We start from the raw sequence: 21,499 nt of genomic DNA, 5'->3' as shown, positions 1-21,499 counted from the left end.
AGGTTGGCAGAGAAGTGTCGGAAGATTAAAGATAATCTCTTGAGAAGGGTAGTACTCTTCGGAATGGGACTGGAGTTTTAAGTAGTCCTGTCAGCATCTCAGTGAGAGCTTGGATGAAAGTTAGAGTCCGGATATGCAGGGAGAGTCTTTCTGCGAAACCATCCCAACATATTAACAGCTCCTTACCAATCAGAGTTGACGAGTTTCGCTGCCTGCCTTGTTCGCTCAAGTCCATGTCAGAAGTGAGGCTACTATCTGTCACACTTGAAAGGACGTGTTCCTGTTCCATGGTGTAGATTCCGGTAAGATTATTTCAATTTACTTAAAGGGACAGTCAAGTATAAATTAAACTTTCATTATTCAGATAGGACTTTTAATTTTAATTGATTTTGCAATTTACTTTTATCATCAAATTTGCTTTTTTCTCTTGGTATTCTTAGTTTAAACTAAACATAGGTAGGCTCATATGCTAATTTCTAAGCCTTTGAGGGCTGGCTCTTATCACATTCTTTTTAAATCTCTTTTCAACACAAAGAGACAGAAAGTACACGTGGGCTATATAGATAACACTGTGTTCAGGCAAAGAGGGTTATTTAAAATCTAGCACAATACAATGCTAAATTTAAGACAATAGATAATAAACAGTCACAGTCATGTGATCAGGGGGCTGGAAGAAGGTTCCTAGATACAAGGTAATCACAAAGGTAAAAAGTACATTAATATAACTGTGTTGGTTATGCAAAACTGGGGAATGAGTAATAAAGGGATTATCTATCTTTTAAAACAATAACAATTCTATGGTTGACTGTCCCTTTAAGATGTGTGCAGTGTAAAGTAAATGAAGAAGTCAGGGTCTCAGTGGGACTCAGTGAAGGGTGCAGGTAAGTGCCATTTTGGTTTCTTCTGGGGAAGAGCTCTGGCACTGAAAATAGGCTGCATTTAACACGGGACTTTAGCATTCCTGAGGCTCAAAAATCATAAGGGCAGGGATCAGGCACTGTGTGATGTTTAGAGAGATTGGTTTTGCAATCAGTGGTGGCTCAGTAATTTTATTTTTAATCTGGTTTTTGAGAGAACCGGTCAGATTGTTGTTTTTATCTCCTTATATTTTATAGAAACTTTATGCGGTCTGTATATTACACAGTATGGGACCGCTCCTGTCATCATAGGAGAGGCAGATCCCTTTCTGAGGCGGCAGTGACTGCTAAAGCACGCATTTTTTCACTGGGAGGTGGCTTCCGTGATGCAACTAGTTCCTGTTTCCGGTGCAACCCATAAGCTTCAATGGAGACAGTCCTAGAGGTCCGGAGCTACTGTGATTAGGCATCAGTGTCGCAATCAGCTCCGCTGTGCAGAGGGGGTAGGTAGGCGCCTCAGCTATATTGCTGAGGTGTAGAGGGCAGTTATAAGTGGTTTTGTTAGGTCCCTTGGTGTTTAAAGAAAAACTTTGGACAATCGAATTTTTATATTGATTTCACTTTTTCCCTATTAAGGGATTCTGATTACGTTGGGATCACTGCCTTAAAGAGACAGCATTTTTTGTGTGTTAAATATTCTTGCAATATGGACCAAGAGTCTGTGCCTGCTGTAGAGTGCAAGCTCTGTTTTGATAATTAAGTGGAACCTCCTTTGCCCTTTTGTTCTTTTTGTATTGAGAGAATTCTAATGTACAAAGATAGACTTTTTTTCTGAGCCACCATTCTCTCAGGATGATGCTGGTCAAGTAATGCCACAGCCTTCTCCTCAAGTGTCCCAAACTATAATGTTGTCACATGCAGTGCCCTGCAGTTCCTCGCAATCTCCTGGAGGAGTATATTTGCATGCAGAAATTGCTGCCCAGGTATCCTCGGCAGTATCTGAGGCGCTAGCTGCCATCTCCATGCTTCAGGGAAGATGCAAGAGGAAAATTAGAGAATCAGATAGTAATGTTTCTGATCCAGTTCAGGCTAACCAAGTTGCTCTTTCACGTAAGTCGGAAGAGGAGGATACTCCAGTATCCTCTGAGGGTGAAATCTCAAATTCAGATAGTACAATCCCTTCTTCTGATGCTGAAGTGGTTTCCTTCAGATTCAAGCTTGAACACCTTTGTGTTATGTTAAAGGAGGTTTTGGCTACTTTTGACGACTCTGATACTCCTGTCGTTGTCAACCCTAAGAAATCTAGCAAATTAAATAGATACTTTGATGTACCCTGTTTCCAGTGCCAGTGCTACAGAGATTATTGCCCGGGAATGGGAGCGACCTGGAATTCCTTTTTCTCCCTCTCCAGTCTTTAGGAAGATGTTCCCGGTGACTGACTCCATTAAGGAGTCATGGCAGTCGGTCCCCAAGGTGAAAGGGGCGATCTCTACACTGGTCAAGAGGACTACTATTCCTATTGAGGATAGTTGCTCTTTCAAGGACCCTATGGACAAGAAGCTGGAGGCTTTCTTAAAGAAGATGTATATTTATCGGGGTTTACAATGGCAACCTGTGGTGTGTATTGCTACAGTGACAATTGCGGCAGCATATTGGTTTGATGCTTTGTCTGAGTCCCTCCAAGCAGAGGCTTTGGAATTGATACAGGATAGGATAAAGGCTCTAAAGTTAGGCAATTCCTTTATCACTGACGCTTCTTTGAAGGTCATTAAGTTGGGGGCCAAAATATCTGGTTTCAGCGTTATGGCCGAAATCTTTTTTGCCTCAAGATAGGAAGAATAAATCGAAACGACGTCAGAGTAATTTTCGTTCCTTTCGTAACTTCAGAGGTAAGTCTTCCCCCTCCTCTATCAAGCAGGAACAGTCCAAGCCTTGTTGGAAACACAATAATTCTTGCAACAAGGGGAAGCATTCTAAGAAACCCGTGGCGGAATCTAAGTTAGCATGAAGGGTTTTCTTAAGCATGGATATGAGATGTCCCAGACCCATGGGCCGTGGACATAGTATCCCAGGGTTACAAGTTAGAATTCAAGACCTTTCCTCCCAGGGGCAGATTACACCTCTCAAGATTATCTGTAGACCAGATAAAAAGAGAGGCGTTCTTAAAATGTGTACAGAATCTTTCCCTCCTGGGATTGATAGTTCCAGTCCCAGTATGGGAACAGGGTCTAGGGTTCTATTCCAACCTGTTCGTGGTTCCCAAAAAAGAGGGAACTTTCAGGCCTATTCTAGATCTAAAGTTCCTCAACAAGTTTCTCAGAGTGCCGTCCTTCAAAATGTAGACTATCCGGTCCATTCTTCCTCTAGTGCAAGAGGGTCAGTTCATGACGACCATAGACCTGAAGGATGCGTACCTCCACGTTCCCATTCACAGGGATCATCACACATTTCTGAGATTTGCCTATCTGGACAAACACTTTCAATTTGTGGCCCTTCCATCTGGCCTCGCCACAGCTCCCAGAATTTTCTCAAAGGTCCTGGGAGCTCTGTTAGCAGTAATTCGGTCTCAGGGAATTGCAGTTGCACCTTATCTGAAAGACATTCTGGTTCAAGCGCCATCTTTTTAACTAGCAAAATCTCACGCAGAGATTTTGTTGTCTTTTCTTTGTTCCCACGTGTGACGGATACCCCGGCTGCCCCGACTGGGTAGCTCCGCCAAACAGGTCCTGCTTCCTCCCTGCCGACTGCAGCTATGCAGCTCGCAAGTGACCACAGCCTGTAGCCAGCCTTGATGTCCGACAGCATCAGTACCCAGGGTCCACCCTGTGGCAGACTCCAGCTACCCAGACTAGGTACGCTGCTCCATAACCCTGTCTGCCTGCTCTGATGAGGCGAACAGGAATCGCCACAATTCAACAGGTTGATTGACACCCCATTGGCTGCGAGTCTGCAGGGGGCGGTGTTTCACCAGTAGCTCTTGTGAGCTGCTGGTGCAATGCTAAATACGGAGAGCATATTGCTCTCCGCATTCAGCGATGTCTGTCGGACCTGATCCACACTGTCGGATCAGGTCCGACAGACATTTGATAAATGTGCTTCAATATATTCTTGAGGTCTTGGAAAACTAAAAATAGTCCGACTATGAGGGAATTCAATGAGAAAATTATTTTACAGATTCATTTGGAGCAATATGAGATCAGCCTCCCCCAGGAGAAAAAGATTAGCATGTTTTTTCAGAAATGGTTGAGGGTGATAGTTTTTTTTCCTGAACCACTCCAGAAACAGATAATCTTCCTATTCAGGAAGTCTGATTATTTCAGTATGGCGCTATTAACAGGCAGATTCCCCAGTTCCTGGGCAGACGGGGAAAGAGGGGGCGAGCTGAGGAGGAGAAGGAGGTAATTTTTTTGGGGGGGGTTTGTGTTTTGTTTTGTATTGTCTTGTTTTGTTTGTCCCCATAGACAAAGCAGGCGAGTAGGAGAGTGCAGGGAGTATAGAAGGGTTAAGTTTTAATAGTAAGAATAGACCAAATATTAAAGCGACACAATAACACCCCACTGTGTCAGGTCGTTTAGGTGTGGTTGTCAGTCTACAAATAAGATAAAATACAGAGCTGAGTTTTTTTGATACTCTTATGCAGAATGGCGAATTATATAATAGTATTATCTATTGTTATGTTCACTGATACATTCAGGCAGGATACATGGGATGCAACATAGTATGTATTATGTGACCTTTTGGTTAATTCTGCATTTTTATATTTTTTCAATTTCGAGGTTTTTGAGAAATTGTATATTAAGTAAATTGCAGATGTGATTGTGAATACTCAAAAGTACCACTAATGGCTAGGATGCAGGGAAATTTAGATATTGTGTATAGGATTTAACATGGTTTGCCCAATGTAAGTTGCTGGAAATTGGTAAGTACCTTGATTTTTCTTAGGCTCAGGTTATGAGAAATTTTTATGTTAAGACCACTGTAAAGATGATTTTGAAAACAATAAAAACAAAGGAAAAGAAGCTAGACATCTTGGCTCCCAATCTAATAACTTGCATGTTAGCATCAGAAATAAAGGAATTGGCTAGTTTGAGAGCCTTAATCCTATCTTGTATCTCCTCCAACGGAGTCTCTACTAAAACTGATTCAGACAAGGCGTTGCACCAATAAGATGCTGCACTTGCTAATGTGGCAATACAAACTGCAGGTTGCCATTGAAGACCTTGATCAACATACATCTTTTTCAAATAAGCTTCCAGCTTTTTGTCCAAGGTATCCTTAAAGGAGCAGCTATCCTCTATAGGAATCATAGTTCTCTTAGCCAGAGTAGAAATAGCCCCTTCTACTTTAGGCACCGTGCACTAAGAATCTTTAATGGAGCAACAGGAAACATCTTTTTAAATATGAGAGACAGGGAGAAAAGAATTCCTGTGAAAAAATCTCCATCACACGGTCTGGGACAGGAAAAACTTCCACAGAGGAAGGAACATAGTATTTCCCACTATAGGAAAAGCAGATAATGCCGCAGATATCGCAGAAGATACCTGTGCAGCAAAACCTGCAGGCAAATAAACTCCTGCAGGAGGCTGAGAGGAACTGCAGGGCACTGTATGTGACGCCATAGAGGCTTGGGACGGTTGAGGAGAAAGTTGTGGCATTGCCTGAACAGCATCATCCTGAGAGACATTGGGCTCAGAGGGCAACAATTTATCTTTAAATTAAAGTGTTCTAGCTAAGCATGCAGCACAGAATTGCATAGGCAAAACAATTAGTCAAAAAACATACGACTAGATTACGAATTTTTATCGGTAATGGTGTGCGGTGCTAATGCACAGTTTTTCCTTACCGCTCACCTACATTAACGCTGGTATTACGGGTTTTTACAAACCCGGCGTTAGCCTCAGAAAAGTGAGCGTAGAGCAGAATTTAGCTCCACATCTCACCTCAATACCAGCGCTGCTTACAGTAGCGGTAAGCTGGCAAAATGTGCTCGTGCACGATTTCCCCATAGGAATCAATGGGGCAGAGCCGGCTGAAAAAAAACCTAACACCTGCAAAAAAACAGCGTTCAGCTTCTAACGCAGCCCCATTGATTCCTAAGGGGAAACACATTTATGTCTACACCTAACACCCTAACATGAACCCCGAGTCTAAACACCCCTAATCTTATACTTATTAACCCCTAATCCGCCACCCCCGACATCGCCGACACCTGCTTTATATTATTAACCCCTAATCTGCCCCTCCGGACACCACCGCCACCTACATTATACTTATGAACCCCTAATCTGCTGCCCCCAACATTGCCAAACCCTACATTATATTTATTAACCCCTAATCTGCCGCCCCCAATGTCGCCGACACCTACCTACAATTATTAACCCCTAATCTGCCACCCCCAACGTCGCTGCCACTATAATAAAGTTATAACCCCCTAAATCTAAGTCTAACCCTAACCCTAACACCCCCTAAATATAATTTAAATACATCTAAATAAAATTACTATCCTTAACTAAATTATTCCTTTTTTAAACTAAATACTTACCTATAAAATAAACCCTAAGCTAGCTATAATATAACTAATAGTTACATTGTAGCTAGCTTAGGGTTTATTTTTATTTTACAGGCAAGTTTGTAATTATTTTAACTAGGTAGAATAGTTACAACTATTTAATAACTTCCTGGTTAAAATAAATACAAATTTACCTATAAAATAAAACCTAACCTAAGATACAATTACACCTAACACTACACTATAATTAAATAAATTACCTAAATTAACTACAATTAATTACAATTAAATTAAATAAACTAAAGTACAAAAAAAAACATTAAATTACAGAAAATAATAAAATAATTACATTTTTTAAAACTAATTACACCTTATCTAATTCCCCTAATAAAATAAAAAAGCCCCCCAAAATAAAAAAAAATCCCTACCCCACACTAAATTACAAATAGCCCTTAAAAGGACTTTTTGTGGGGCATTGCTCCAAAGTAATCAGCTCTTTTACCTGTAAAAAAAAAATACAATACCCCCCCAACATTACAACCCACCACCCACACACCCAACCCTACTCTAAATCCCCCCTTAGTAAAACCTAACACTACCCCTTGAAGATCACCCTACCTTGAGACGTCTTCACCCAACCAGGCAGAAGTGGTCCTCCAGACGGCCAGAAGTCTTCATCCAGACGGCATCTTCTATCTTCTTTACAGGTACTTTTGTATTTATTTTAGCTAGGTAGTTATTAAATAGTTAATAACTATTTAAGAACTATTCTACCTAGTTAAAATAAATACAAACTTGCCTGTAAAATAAAAATAAACCTATTAGTTATATTGTAGCTATCTTAGGGTTTATTTTATAGGTAAGTATTTAGTTTTAAATAGGAATAATGTAGTTAATGATAGTAATTTTATTTATATTTATATTAATTATTATTTAAATTATATTTAAGTTAGGGGGTGTTAGGGTTTGACTTAGGTTTAGGGGGTTAATAAATTTAATATAGTGGCGGCGACGTTGGGGATGGCAGATTAGGGGTTAATAAGTGTTATGTAGGTGGCAGCGGTGTAGGGTGGCAGATTAGGGGTTAATAACATAATGTAGGTAACGGCGGTGTAGGGGGCAGCAGATTAGGGGTTAATAAGTATAATGTAGGTTGCGGTGGGCTCCGGGAGCGGCGGTTTAGAGTTTAATAACTTTATTTAGTTGCGGCGGGGTCCGGGAGTGGTTTGTATAGGGGTAAAACAGTATAGTATAGTGTGGGTGTTTAGTGACAGTATACCAATAAAGCTGGGAAAAAGCTGAAGAGCAGCGAGATCGACGACTGTTAGTTAATAACAGTCCGCTGCTCATTGCCCCGTACTTGGTGTGCTGCTTTTTGACAGCTTTTTTGGTAACTTTGGAGAACGTATTCAGGGCCGTGGCAGCGATCTTAGGCGATTGTATTGGTTCCGGCGAATGCAAGTAAGTGGACAGGTTGATAAATAGGGGCCTTTATCTCAATGGTTTTGTCTATGCTTTGTTTAGATGTGCTGCCAGCGGCCGAGGTTGTGCAGATTCTTTATATTCACAATAGGGAAAACAATCCTATGCATTAGCCAGTTTCATATGAATTTTAAGTTGCAAACTAAATACACACATCACAAATATATTGATACACTAATCTGAAGCTTACTCTCTCTTGCCATAAGTAATTATCACACACTACTATTGAATTAGTTCAGGGGTCGTTTTGGACTAGGAGTCTTACACCTCTAAGCCATATCTTACTGGCGTTATATATATAAAAAAGAAAAAAGTGTATTGTCATGCATTCCTGCATTATATGTACGCTCTCCACGTCCCAGTTTTTCATAGTTGTTGCAACAGATACATTAATCTCACAAAAGAGTTTTCATAGATTGCCTTATGTTGATCTAAATCTTATTATGTTTTCTTATGTTTTGAATACCTACTTAAAGTGATTGTCAATTTTCCTGGTTTTGAATACATATTCCTCTAGGCAATCATTATATTAAGCAAACCACCACACTAAATTTTTGATAAAGTTACTAATATGTTGTTTATTTTTTAGTCTAAATATCGACGTTTCACTGTACCTGCTCCTCCCACAGTTTACTTCCTTATTTTTAGCCATATAACGTATACAGCGGTCCCACCCGCTGTTTACGTCTTGTCAATGCATGCTCCCGTTTTAATTTCCCATCGAGCATGCATTGATAAGATTAATAATTATAAGTTATTTGCAGAATTAAAACAGTATTGGTTTGCTAAATAGACTGTCATTACGGAGCCCTTATACTGATGTACTTACCGAGCGGTACAGTAATTCAGAAATGACCGTGTTCCGTAAATAAAACTATTGCGCATGCGTGAAATGTGCACGAGCGTAATAGGAATTCTTCAGTGAACATGATTACAATGCAGGCGCAAAACGGAGTAGTTACGTCATCGTAATGGGGTGGGTCCCCCTGTGGTTAGAGCCTTGATTGGTTCGTAATACGTCAATCAAAATGACAAGAAGTAGGCGCGCGTGCTGGGTGGAGGGTCAAAATAACGGGAGACAATGAAAAAAATAAAAAAACAAGGTATATAACAACAACATTTAAAATTGATGAATGAAACTACTATTGATTTTTAATAGACTTTAAGGGTAACGTTAGTCAGGATGCGCACTTTACATTCACTTTAAGTTACAGCCTTAGCTCTCTCAAGTTTTGATTACTCATTTATAAATGTTATACTTATAGGTGATAAATCTAAATAAATATGTTTACTATCGGCTAGATTTAGAGTTCTGTGGCCAAAGGGGTGCGTTAGCTACGCGTGTATTTTTCCCCCCGCACCTTTTAAATACTGCTGGAATTTAGAGTTCACAGAAGGGCTGCGTTAGGCTCCAAAAAGGGAGCGTAGAGCATAATTTACCGCCACTTCAACTCTAAATACCAGCGGTGCTTACGGACGCGGCCAGCTTCAAAAACGTGCTTGTGCACGATTCCCCCATAGGAAACAATGGGGCCGTTTCAGCTGAAAAAAACCTAACACCTGCAAAAAAAGCAGCGTTCAGCTCCTAACGCAGCCCCAATGTTTCCTATGGGGAAACACTTCCTAAGTCTGCACCTAACACCCTAGCATGTACCCTGAGTCTAAACACCCCTAACCTTACACTTATTAACCTCTAATCTGCCGACCCGCTATCGCTGACCCCTGAATATTATTTTTAACCCCTAATCTGCCGACCGCACACCGCCGCAACCTACATTATCCCTATGTACCCCTAATCTGCTGCCCCTAACATCGCTGCCCCTATATTATATTTATTAACCCCTAATCTGCCCCCCCCCACAACGTCGCCGCTACCTAACTACACTTATTAACCCCTAATCTGCCAACCGGACCTCACCGCTACTCTAATAAATGTATTAACCCCTAAACCGCCTCACGGCTAAACGAAGCCTCTTCTGGATGGATCGGTGATACCCGGCGTGGTGAAGACAAGGTAGGGAGATCTTCAGGGGCTTAGTGTTAGGTTTATTTAAGGGAGTTTTGGGTTAGATTAGGGGTATGTGGGTGGTGCATTGTAATGTTGGGGGGGTATTGTATGTTTTTTTTACAGGCAAAAGAGCAGAATTCTTTGGGGCATGCCCCGCAAAAGGCCCTTTTAAGGGCTGGTAAGTTAAAAGAGCTTTTCAATTTTTATTTTAGAATAGGGTAGGGCATTTTTTTTATTTTGGGGGGCTTTGTTATTTTATTAGGGGGCTTAGAGTAGGTGTAATTAGTTTAAAATTGTAATATTTTTATAATGTTTGTAAATTATTTTTTTATTTTTTGTAACAGTTCTTTTTTATTTTTTGTACTTTTGTTAGTTTATTTAATTGTATTTATTTGTAGGTATTTGTATGTAATTAATTTATTGATAGTGTAGTGTTAGGTTTAATTGTAACTTAGGTTAGGATTTATTTTACAGGTAATTTTGTATTTCTTTTAACTAGGTAGCTAATTAATAGTTATTAACTATTTAATAGCTATTGTACCTGGTTAAAATAAATACAAAGTTACCTGTAAAATAAATATTAATCCTAAAATAGCTACAATATAATTATAATTTATATTGTAGCTATATTAGGGTTTATTTTACAGGTAAGTATTTAGCTTTAAATAGGAATAATTTATTTAATGAGATTTATTTTATTTTGTTAGATTAAAATTATATTTAATTTAGGGGGGTGTTAGTGTTAGGGTTAGACTTAGCTTTAGGGGTTAATACATTTATTATAGTAGCGGTGTGGTCTGGTCGGCAGATTAGGGGTTAATTGAAGTTAGGTGTCGCAGATGTTAGGGAGGGCAGATTAGGGGTTAATAAAATTTATTATAGGGTTTGCGAGGCGGGAGTGAGGCGGTTTAGGGGTTAATACATTTATTAGAGTAGTGGTGAGGTCCGGTCTGCAGATTAGGGGTTAATAAGTGTAGTTAGGTAGCAGCGACGTTGGGGGGGGGGCAGATTAGGGGTTAATAAATATTATGTAGGGGTCGGCGGTGTTAGGGACAGCAGATTAGGGGTACATAGGGATAATGTAGGTTGCGGCGGTGTGCGGTCGGCAGATTAGGGGATACAATTTTTTATTAGAGTGGCGGCGATGTGGGGGGCCTCGGTTTAGGGGTGCATAGGTAGTTTATGGGTGTTAGCGTACTTTAGAGCACAGTAGTTAAGAGCTTTATGAACCGGCGTTAGCCCAGAAAGCTCTTCACTCCTGGCTTTTCTCTGCGGCTGGAGTCTTGTCGTTAGATTTCTAACGCTCACTTCAGCCAAGACTCTAAATACCGGCGTTAGAAAGATCCCATTGAAAAGATAGGATACGCAATTGGTGTAGGGGGTCTGCGGTATGGAAAAGTCGCGGCTGGAAAGTGAGCGTTAGACCCTTTCCTGACTGACTCTAAATACCAGCGGGTGGCCAAAACCAGCGTTAGGAACCCCTAACGCTGGTTTTGACGGCTAACGCAGAACTCTAAATCTAGGCGTATATTTGCAGTTGACAGGCCCTAAGGTCGAAAAGTGGCCTAATATCACTATAACCCCTCCTTTTTATTTTATTCTATTCATTAGAGGTCCAAAAGTGGCCTCATTTGTTTTAAAGGAGTACGAAAATGAGGGTTATGGTTTATACAACTCCTCAGGTACTAATTAGACAGCGTTCAATATTACTGCGTTGATTTGTACATCATTTTATTGTCATGAAGACAGCTAACTGTATGACTTTATATATATCTGTTGTACCTATATGTGTATGAAAAATTATTTTTACCCTCAATAATAAAAAAAAAAATAATAATAATAAAAATATATATATATATATTTTTTGTTTCCTAATTTCTTTGGGTATATTTCAAATATTCAGATGTAACAGCCCTTTTAAAGAGAAAGGAAATGTCCTGTTCTGTTCCATCAGCGAATAAGATAATAGATCTTTCCCTGTGAGCCAGTCACAGGCAATTTTAACAAGAAATGAACGGTTATAAAGTTTGATATCAGGAAACCCCAAACCCCCCCATTCTTTCTTCTGCATCAATTTACTGAGAGCTATTCAAGCTTTCCCCCCTTTCCAAAAACATTGAACACAGTGGGCATAGAACTTCTTTATGTCCTTCTTCCTAATGAATAATGGCAGGTTCTGACACAAAAATAAGATTTTTTGGTAATATAATAATTTTCACTAAATGTACTTTGCTGATAAGGTCAGCGGAAGAATCTTCCATTTCTGTAGATCTTTTATTGCCGATAGCCAGACTTCCTTGTAGTTTAGGTCATATCAATCAGGTTGAGTTACTGTAAATAGTTTTTATAACTTTTATTTTATAAATATTTTTGTCCCTTGAACCGAAAGTTGTCAATAGACGTAAATAAATGGTAATTGAGTCAAAAGCCTTCTCGGCATAGATAGTGACTATAGCAGCCTCTTTCCTTTCATTAACTTTCCCATTATATTTATAAACCCAATGGTGTTCAATTAAAGAGAGAACCCTTTGCATATTTTTTGCAGAATTTCTTCCTATCATAAATCCTGATTGATCTGTATGTATTAAGGGGTCTAGTACAGCTTTCAGTCTATTAGCAATTATTGAGGTCATAAGCTCATAATCATGGTTTAACAATGAGATCGGTCTATTGGAATCAACTGATTTTGGGTTTTTATCTTTCTTGAGTGTCAGTGTAATGACTAATGCAGTAAAATAAGGGGATTGCATATTATTTTGCATATAGTATTGATTAAAAAGGAGTTGAAGTGCTGGTAAGATGGAATCTTGTAGTATTGTATAGAAGTCTATAGGAAGTTGGTCTGGTCCTGGGGCTTTGTTTAATGCTGCTTTTTTGATTTGACAATGTCTTCCTGCGTTATGGGGGCATTTAAAAAGTCTAGACCTTCTTGGGATATTTTAGGTAGTCTAATTTCCCCCCAAAATGACTTCTTCTTAATAAGGTCTATCTCACTTTGTGTATATAATCCCTGATAGAATGTGTGAAAGACCTTATTGATATCTTTGGGTATCACATATCTTCCCTCATTATTCTTAATGGCCTCTTTTTCGGGCCTTTGCTGGATGGGCAAGTCATTTTTGTTTTTGCCCGAAAAACTTGAGAATGCAGCTTTCTGTTTAAATTCATTCTGTTGTTCCTTTTGGTGTAGGAAACTATCTCTCGTGTTCTTAGCTTCTTGGTATTTCCTCCATGATCTAGAATCAGGGTGATCTATATATTTCCTATAGGTATTCCTAACCGCGCTATTCAACCCAAATTCCCTGGCTTTAAACATTTTTTTTTTTATTTTGAAAGAATAGCTTTAATCTCAACCCGGAAAAAGGCTTTCACTGCCTCCCAGAATATTTCAACTTTATGCAAATATGCCTTGTTGTTATTATAAAACTCCCCCCACAGTCTCCTGAGCTCATACTGAAACTGACTGTTATGTATTAAGTACCTGGGGAAGAAAAAAATTATTGTTTCCCTTTCCCGTATTATCTTTACCTTTAATTTTCAATGTAATACATGCATGATCTGAGCGATAAATGTCTGTAATACCGACTTCCAGGTCCCTACTAAGCATGTTCTCATTCAGCAGAAAAAAAGTCTATTCAGGAAAGTGTTTAGTGCATCTTAGATTTGCACGTGAATGCTCTGCCATCTGGATTGTGGATACGTCAGATATCTTTTAGTTTGAGATTTCTACAAAATTTATTGAGCAACTTAGCTTCTTTATTGTATCGTCTAGAAGTCACTATCTTCAATCTATCTAGTTTAGGATGCATAGTCATGTTAAAATCTCCCCCCAAGAATAGATTTGCATCCACATATGGCAATAGCTTGAGGTAAATTCTATCCCAAAGTTCTATCGTCAGTTGGATGGGGGCATAAATATTACACAAAACATACCTGGTCTTAGCAATCTCAAATTGTATAATCATATAACAATCTCCTTCATCTAAATCTTGAGAAATAATTTGTACATTCAAGTCTTTTTTTAAAAAGACAAGCAACCCCTCTTTTTCTCCTAACACGTTGAGGCCTATTTATCAAGCTCTGTATGGAGCTTGATTCCCCGTGTTTCTGGCGAGCCTTTAGGCTCACCAGAAACACAAGTTATGAAGCAGCGGTCTAAAGACCGCTGCTCCATAACCTGTCTTTCTGCTCTAAGGCGGTGGATAGAGATTGCCGGAAATCAACCCGATCCAATACGATCGGGTTGATTGACACCCCCTGCGAGCGGCCAATTGGCCACAAATCTGCAGGGGGCGGTATTGCACCAGCAGTTCACCAGAACTGCTGGTGCAATGATAAATGCCAACAGCGTATGTTGTCAGCATTTATCGATGTGCAGCCGACATGATCCGCAATATCAGATCATGTCTGCTCGCACATTAGTAAATAGGCCCCATGAAGTGGCAATCACTTCTCCAATCCATTTCACTTTGAATTTATTAATTTCTTGCAAACTCAAATGTGTCTCTTAAATGATTGTAATATCAGGATGCAGTTTTTGAAGGTGACTAATTACCCTTTTTCTTTTGATCGGAGATGTTATTCCCCCCACATTCCAGGATACTATCTTTACATTTTTAGCCATTGTTTAATTTTACAGTCTGGTGAGCAGTGAGGGCACGACTCCGAAAACAATACAGGAGGGCCGAAGAGAGAGAGGGCGTGATCGGGGGAGAGAGAAGAGGGAAAAAAAAAACAAAAAAAAACAAGCCCCCATACAACAATAAAATATATACCTATATAGTGTCTATATAGTGTCTGTCCTTTCAGCCTAACAAAAACTCTCGTGAGTCAGATTTCCTTCTACTTCTATTCTATTGGATCTCTATATGGTAATAATTTGGGACTCTTTCTAATTACTTTCTCCTAACTTCTCTACATAATCCTTTGCTTCCTGATATATATGTAGAAGAACAGTTTCTGAGTTGTAAGTGACTCTCAATTTAGCTGGGTATACAATAGTAGCTTGTATACTCATATTGATCAGTTTTGAGCTGATGTCTAGCTTTTGAGATGTCTAGCATCACTGTCCTAGCCCGCAGGGCATTGTGGCTAAAATCTTGGTTAGCTGATGTTACCTCTATGTCCAAGCTTCTGGCGCTTCCTTACAAGGGGAAGACCTTGTTCTGACCTAGTCTGGCAGAAATAATTTCTGATATTACGTTTGGAAAACGGTATTTTCTACCGCAAGACAAGAAGCACAGACTCAAAGGATGTCAAAGTAATTTTCGTTCCTTTCATAACTTCAAAGGTCAAAAGTCTTCCTCTCCCTCTTCCAAGCAGGATCAGTTTAAGTCTTCTTGGAATCCCAATCAGTCTTTGATTAAGGAGAAGAATTCAAAGAAACCCTCAGCTGAGTTTAAGTCAGCATGAAGGGACTGCCCCCGATCCGGGTTCGGATCAAGTGGGGGGCAGACTTTCCCATCCTTGGACTATGGACATAGTATCTCAGGGTAACAAAATAGAATTCAAAACTTTCCCTCCCAGGGGCAGATTCTACCTCTCAAGATTATCTGCATACCAGGCAAAAAGAGAGGCATTCTGGAACTGCGTTCAGGACCTTTCCTCCCTGGGAGTGATTGTTCCTGTTCCAGTAAATCTGTTTGTGGTTCCCAAAAAAGAGGGAACTTTTTGACTCATTTTAGACCTAAAGTGCCTCTACAAGTTTCTCAGGGTACTGTCCTTCAAAATGGAAACCATTCGTTCCATTCTTCCTTTGGTCCAAAAGGGTCAGTTCATGACGACTATAGACCTGAAGGACGCATATATTCATGTTCTCATCCACATTGATCCTCACAAATTCCTAAGATTTGCATTTCTAGACAAACACTCAGTTTGTGGCTCTTCTGTTTGGTCTTGCCACAGCTCCCAGAATTATCTCAAAGGTTCTGGGGGCTCTCTGCAGTTATCAGCTCTTGGGGAATTGGAGTGGCGCCATACCTGGACAACATATTGGTTCAGGCACCATCTTTTCAACAAGCAAACTCTCATACAAAGATCTTACTGTCTTTTCTATGTTCCCATGGTTGGAAAGTGAATCTGGAAAAGAGTTCCCTTGTTCCAGCTACAAGGGTGGTTTTCTTAGGGACAATAATAGATTCCCTTTCTATGAAAATTGTTCTGCCGGAGATCAGAAAATCCAAAATTCTCTCCTCTTGCCTCTCTCTTCAGCCTACTGTTCGGTCATCAGTTGCTCAATGTATGGAGGTAATTGGTATGATGGTTGCTTCCATGAACATCATTCCCTTTGCTCTATTCCATTGGAGAGCTCTGCAATTATGCATGCTCAGACAATGGAACGGAGATCATTCAGATCAGTCTCAGAGGATAGATCTAGACCAACAACAAGAGGCTCTTTCCCGTGGTGGCTTTCTCAGGACAATCTGTCTCAGGACACATGCTTCCGGAGACCTTCCTGGGTGATTGTGACCACAGACGCCAGCCTTCTAGGCTGGGGAGCAGTCTTGGACTCGTTAAAGTAGCAGGGACTATGGACTCGGGAGGAGTCTACTCTCTCCATAAACATCTTGGAGTTAAGAGCAATTTACAATGCTCTGCTGGCTTGGCCTCAATTGTCCTTAGCCCAGTTTATCAGGTTTCAGTCAGACAACATACCTCAGTGGCTTACATCAACCACCAGGGAGGAACTCAGAGTTCCTTAGCCATAAAGGAGGTAGCACAGATTATTCAGTGGGCAGACAGACTTTTCATCCCGAAGAGCGGGCTCTCCATCCGGAGGTGTTCTCCAAGTTAACCCTCAAATGGGGGTGCTGGAGTTGGATCTGATGGCATCTTGGCAGAACGCCAAGCTTCCAAGGTATGGTTTAAGGTCAAGAGATCCTCAGGCCGCTCTGATAGATGCTCTGGCGGTTCCTTGACATTTCGGTCTAGCATACCTGTTTCCTCCGTTTGCGCTTCAACGAATTATTGCTCGTATCAAACAAGAGAGAGCATCAGTAATTTTAATAGCTCCTGCTTGGTCTTGCAGGATCTGGTATGCAGACCTAGTGAAGATGTCTTCTTGGCCACCTTGGAGGTTGCCTCTGAGGAAGGACCTTCTAACTCAGGGTCCATTCCTCCATCCAAATCTCGTTTCTCTGATGCTGACTGCTTGGAGATTGAACGCTTAGTTCTGTCTAGAATAGTCACTGGTTGCATAGGTCAAGGACATTTTCCACAGTGATCTGCATGAATGGTTGGCGCTAGAATATAAAGTTATCTTTCAACAAAATTAACAAAGTTTGATTGATAATACGGAACATTGCAAAACAATAGAACAAAGAGGTGACCTCTATATACTTATCGTGACTTAGGTCCAAGATAGTAGGACATTCAAAAGTTCAGTGAGTTGAGTCTCTTTAAGTATCATGGCCTTGCAATGTAGCAGATGGTGACACTGGATGGGTACGGGGAGACTGTGGCTGGGTAAGATTTTTCCCCTGTCTGTCGGTAGCGATCCTCTCAGATGTAGGTGAGTCCCTGATGTTTCTTGATGTTAAGGATCCAGGCTTGTTCTGCGTGGTAGAGTCAGGTGGAAGGTCTATCCCCAATTGCTTGCAAAAAGAATCAGCCTCTTCTACCCAGACCTGCGTGGGAAAGCCCCATCTGTATGGGATTTTTTTGTTGCGGAGGAGAGTGGTTAATGGGCTGAACTCCTTTCTTCGCTGTAGTGTTTGTGAAGCCAAATCTTGGTAGAACTGGAGAACATTGCCCCGAAATCTGATTGGTTGCAGCTTTCTGGATTGGTTCAGGAGCATTTCTTTTTCTAGATAATTTTTAAAACGAATTATAATGCCTCTTGGAGGTGCAGTGTCCGGGGGCTTTGGCCAAAGGGACCTATGGGCTCTCACCCATTGGATGTCTGTAGTACATGCAGATTCTTTTATTTGTTGAAATAAAGATTGAAGATAGACTGGATAGTCACGCGGGAGAACACTCTCAGGAACCCCCCTAATTCTTATGTTTTTTCGGCGGCTCCTGTTCTCCAAGTCCTCCAATTTCTCTTGGAGTAAGGTGATGGTTTCTTGATGTGAGGTCACTTGGTCAGTGAGAGACTGTACATCTTTTATCTCGTCTTGATTGGTTTTAAGAGAGTCCACTTGGAGCCCTATGATGTGGATATCTTGTTTCATGCCTGCTAACTCCTCTCGAATGCATGTGCGGACGATGTCCGCGATATCTTGTTTGGAGGGTAGGCCTTGAAGAATTGTTGAGGTGAGGTTGGTGTCCACATCCTGTGATGCAGGCATGTTTGAGGATTGGTGGTCTGTGGAAAGTCTCTTGTCTCTCGCCTCAAGTGTATCCGTTGTTTGCATATAGGAGGAGATGTTTGCTGTTTTTAATGCTGGTGTTCTTAGGGGTTTGTCCTGCTTTAGCCTTCTTGATGTCATGGTGGCTGGTTTAGAGAAGAGCAAGCTATAGGAAGTTGTTATTGAATGCTGTCACTGGTCAATGGTATTCAATACAGTTTCAGATATATAATTCTACAGGCGTCCCTCCTCTGATTTCCTTGTGAGCTGAACAAGTTCGCTATTAAATGTGTTCTTATGAATTTTCTCAGATTCAAATCCCCCTTAATGTAGTGCACAGCAGTAAATGAAGAGGATAGAGTTATAGGCGCTGTGTAAGTTTATTTGCTATAACTTTGCCTGCTCTGTGACTCTCACCATGTTTGAGCCCTGTAGATGCATAACTCTCTACAGTAGTGTGCAATGGGTTTGACAGTTTGAGCACCCCTTTATGTGGAAGGGGTTATAAACTGTAGTAATTGTATGTCATTTATCTCTTTTCAGAACTTATTCTGTCACACTCTTCAATTTTATTATATCTATTATGTCCAACCTTTAATACAAGTGCTTCTAACGTGCCTTTTCTGATGGCTGGTGCTTAAAGTGTCTCATATATTGTCACAGTTAGTTTTTCTTAAAATATACTACTAACCAGTGTGGCGCGGCTGGTCATGAGGGCCATAATGGCAGCCGGCACACTTCAGTAAAGAAGCTCCTCCCTTGTAGCGGCACGATTGCTATAGACTATGTGCCGGACTGTAATCCCCTCTGTTGGAAGCCCCCCGGAAGATGACCGGAGGCTATTTTCTAATATGGTACCGAGGTTGGGGCAATTATCTGAGATACTTGCGGTTGGTGTGTTGTGACCGCAATGGCGGTTGGAACTCCCCCAGGAGAGGTTCTTATGTCGCCCGTGGTGATCTCGGCACAAAGGTTGGTCTGCCGCTCTCAATAACTGCCAGGTATGGTCCGATAGTAGTTAGCCACTTGTTGGTCACTGTGGGGCAGTCGGTATGTTCCGGATAGCGGGAGAAGGAGATCTGGCTGAATATGCCGCAGGATGGGTCTCAGCTGCTATATACTGTTGCCGTGTATGTATCCCAGATTTGCAGCTATATCTACTATCTCCGGCTCTTTAGTGATGTTTATGGCCACATCTGGGTCAGTTTTTGTAGGGTTATTCTGGGATAATTATGATTGTAGGAATTGCCAACACGGAGCTCCAGATTTACGCTGCACTCATGGCAGCAGCCGGCTCCGCCCCCGCTTAGTTCTGTCTAAGCGTGGATTTATTGAGTCGGTCACTGACACCATGTTCCAGGCTCGTAAGCCTGTTACTCTAAATATTTATCATAAGGTATGGCATAAATACCTTTATTGGTGTGAATCTAAGGGCTACTCTTGGAGTATGGTCAGGATTCCTAGAATTTTGTCTTTTCTCCAGGAAGGTCTGGAGAAAGGGTTGTCAGTCAGTTCTCTGAAAGGTCAGATTTCTGCATTTCTGCATTTCTGCATCTATTTTGTTACACAAGTGTCTGGCATTTGTGCCAGATGTTCAATCTTTTTGTCAGGCTATGGTCAGAATCAGGCCTGTGTTTAAACCTGTTGCTCCTCCTTGGAGCCTTAATCTTGTTCTTAAAGTTTTGCAGCAGGCTCCATTTGAGCCAATGCATTCCATAGATATTAAGTTGCTATCTTGGAAGGTTTTGTTTCTTATTGCTATATCTTCTGCTCGGCGAGTTTCGAAACTCTCGGCTTTGCAGTGTGATTTGCCTTACCTTATCTTTCATGCGGATAAGGTGGTTCTTCGTACTAAATTGGGGTTTCTTCCTAAAGTGGTTTCGGATAGAAATATTAATCAGGAAATTGTTGTTCCTTTTCTCTGTCCCAATCCTTCATCTCATAAAGAACATCTGTTGCACAACTTGGATGTTGTGCATTCTCTAACATTCTACATTCCGGACGACTACGAATTTTCGCCAGTCTTCTGCCCTGTTTGTTTGTTTCTCATTTAAGCGTAAGAGTCAGAAGGCTACTTCTACTTCTCTTTCCCTCTGGTTGAGAATTATAATTTGTTTTTCTTATGAGACTGCTGAACAGTAGCCTCTTGAGAGAATTATAGCTCATTCCACTAGAGCTGTCTCCTCTTCTTGGGCTTTCAAAGATGAAGCTTCTGTGGAACAGCTTTGCAAGGCTGCAACTTGGTCCTCTATGCATACTTTTTCCAAATTTTCTAAATTTGATACTTTTGCCTCGGCTGAGACCTCTTTTGAGAGAAAGGTTCTTCAAGCAGTGGTGCCTTCTGTTTAGGTCTGCCTTTCTTGTTCTCACTCCTTGTTCATTCTGTGTCCTCTAGCTTGGGTATTGGTTCCCACTAGTAATTGAATGACGTTGTGGACTTTCCATATCTTAGGTAAGAAAACAAAATTTATGCTTACCTGATAAATTTCTTTCTTTACGGATATGGAGAGTCCACGACCCCACCCTTTAATAAGACAGTTATTTTTTACTAAACCTCAGGCACGTCTACACCTTTGTGTTATTCTTTTTCCATTTCCCTTCGGTCGAATGACTGGGGATTATGGGTAGGGGAGTGACGCTTAACAGCTTTGCTGTGTTGCTCTTTGCCTCCTCCTGCTGGCCAGGAGTGATATTCCTACTAGTAATTGAATGACGTTGTGGACTTTCCATATATGGAAAGAAAGAAATTTATCAGGAAAGCATACATTTTGTTATTTATGTATATATATTGTATTTAAATACATTGTCATATACAATATACCTTTTGGCCCTTATAACTTTTTTTTAAATATTTCTATAAATTATTTTTATCAGATAGTGTATATTTGAGTGTATGTATGTAGTGTTTATGTTGTGTTTTGTGCAACTTTTTATTTAGCCTTAACCATTTATGCAAGGACTTCAGTCATGCAAACCCAACAAGTGCAAATTTAGTTTGCGCTCGTGCAGTCGCGTTTACTTTCAACTTGAGTGTGCGCTAACTTTAGCGCGTCACTTGTTATCTAGCCCATTGAGTAGTGCTACATTCTGCAGGACCAGCCCTATGAAAAAAAATTAAATAAAAATAAAACATGAGCAAATTCCACTTTTAAAATTCTTGTGTGCTGGTTTGAAAATGGTGTGCGCGCGCACACCTTAGAGATAACGGTGCTAAGTAATTTGCAAAAATGCTTCTTCACAGAAAGGGTGGTTTAATTATGGAATAAACTTCCATTTAAGGTGGTAATGACAAATACTGTGGGGGCTATCCTACAAATTAGATAAGTTTATACTTTTAAGAAATTTTGGGCAGACT

The sequence above is a fragment of the Bombina bombina genome, chromosome 1, assembly GCF_027579735.1.
Source record: "Bombina bombina isolate aBomBom1 chromosome 1, aBomBom1.pri, whole genome shotgun sequence".
In the NCBI taxonomy this organism is placed as follows: domain Eukaryota; kingdom Metazoa; phylum Chordata; class Amphibia; order Anura; family Bombinatoridae; genus Bombina; species Bombina bombina.
This window is presented reverse-complemented; position numbering follows the sequence as displayed.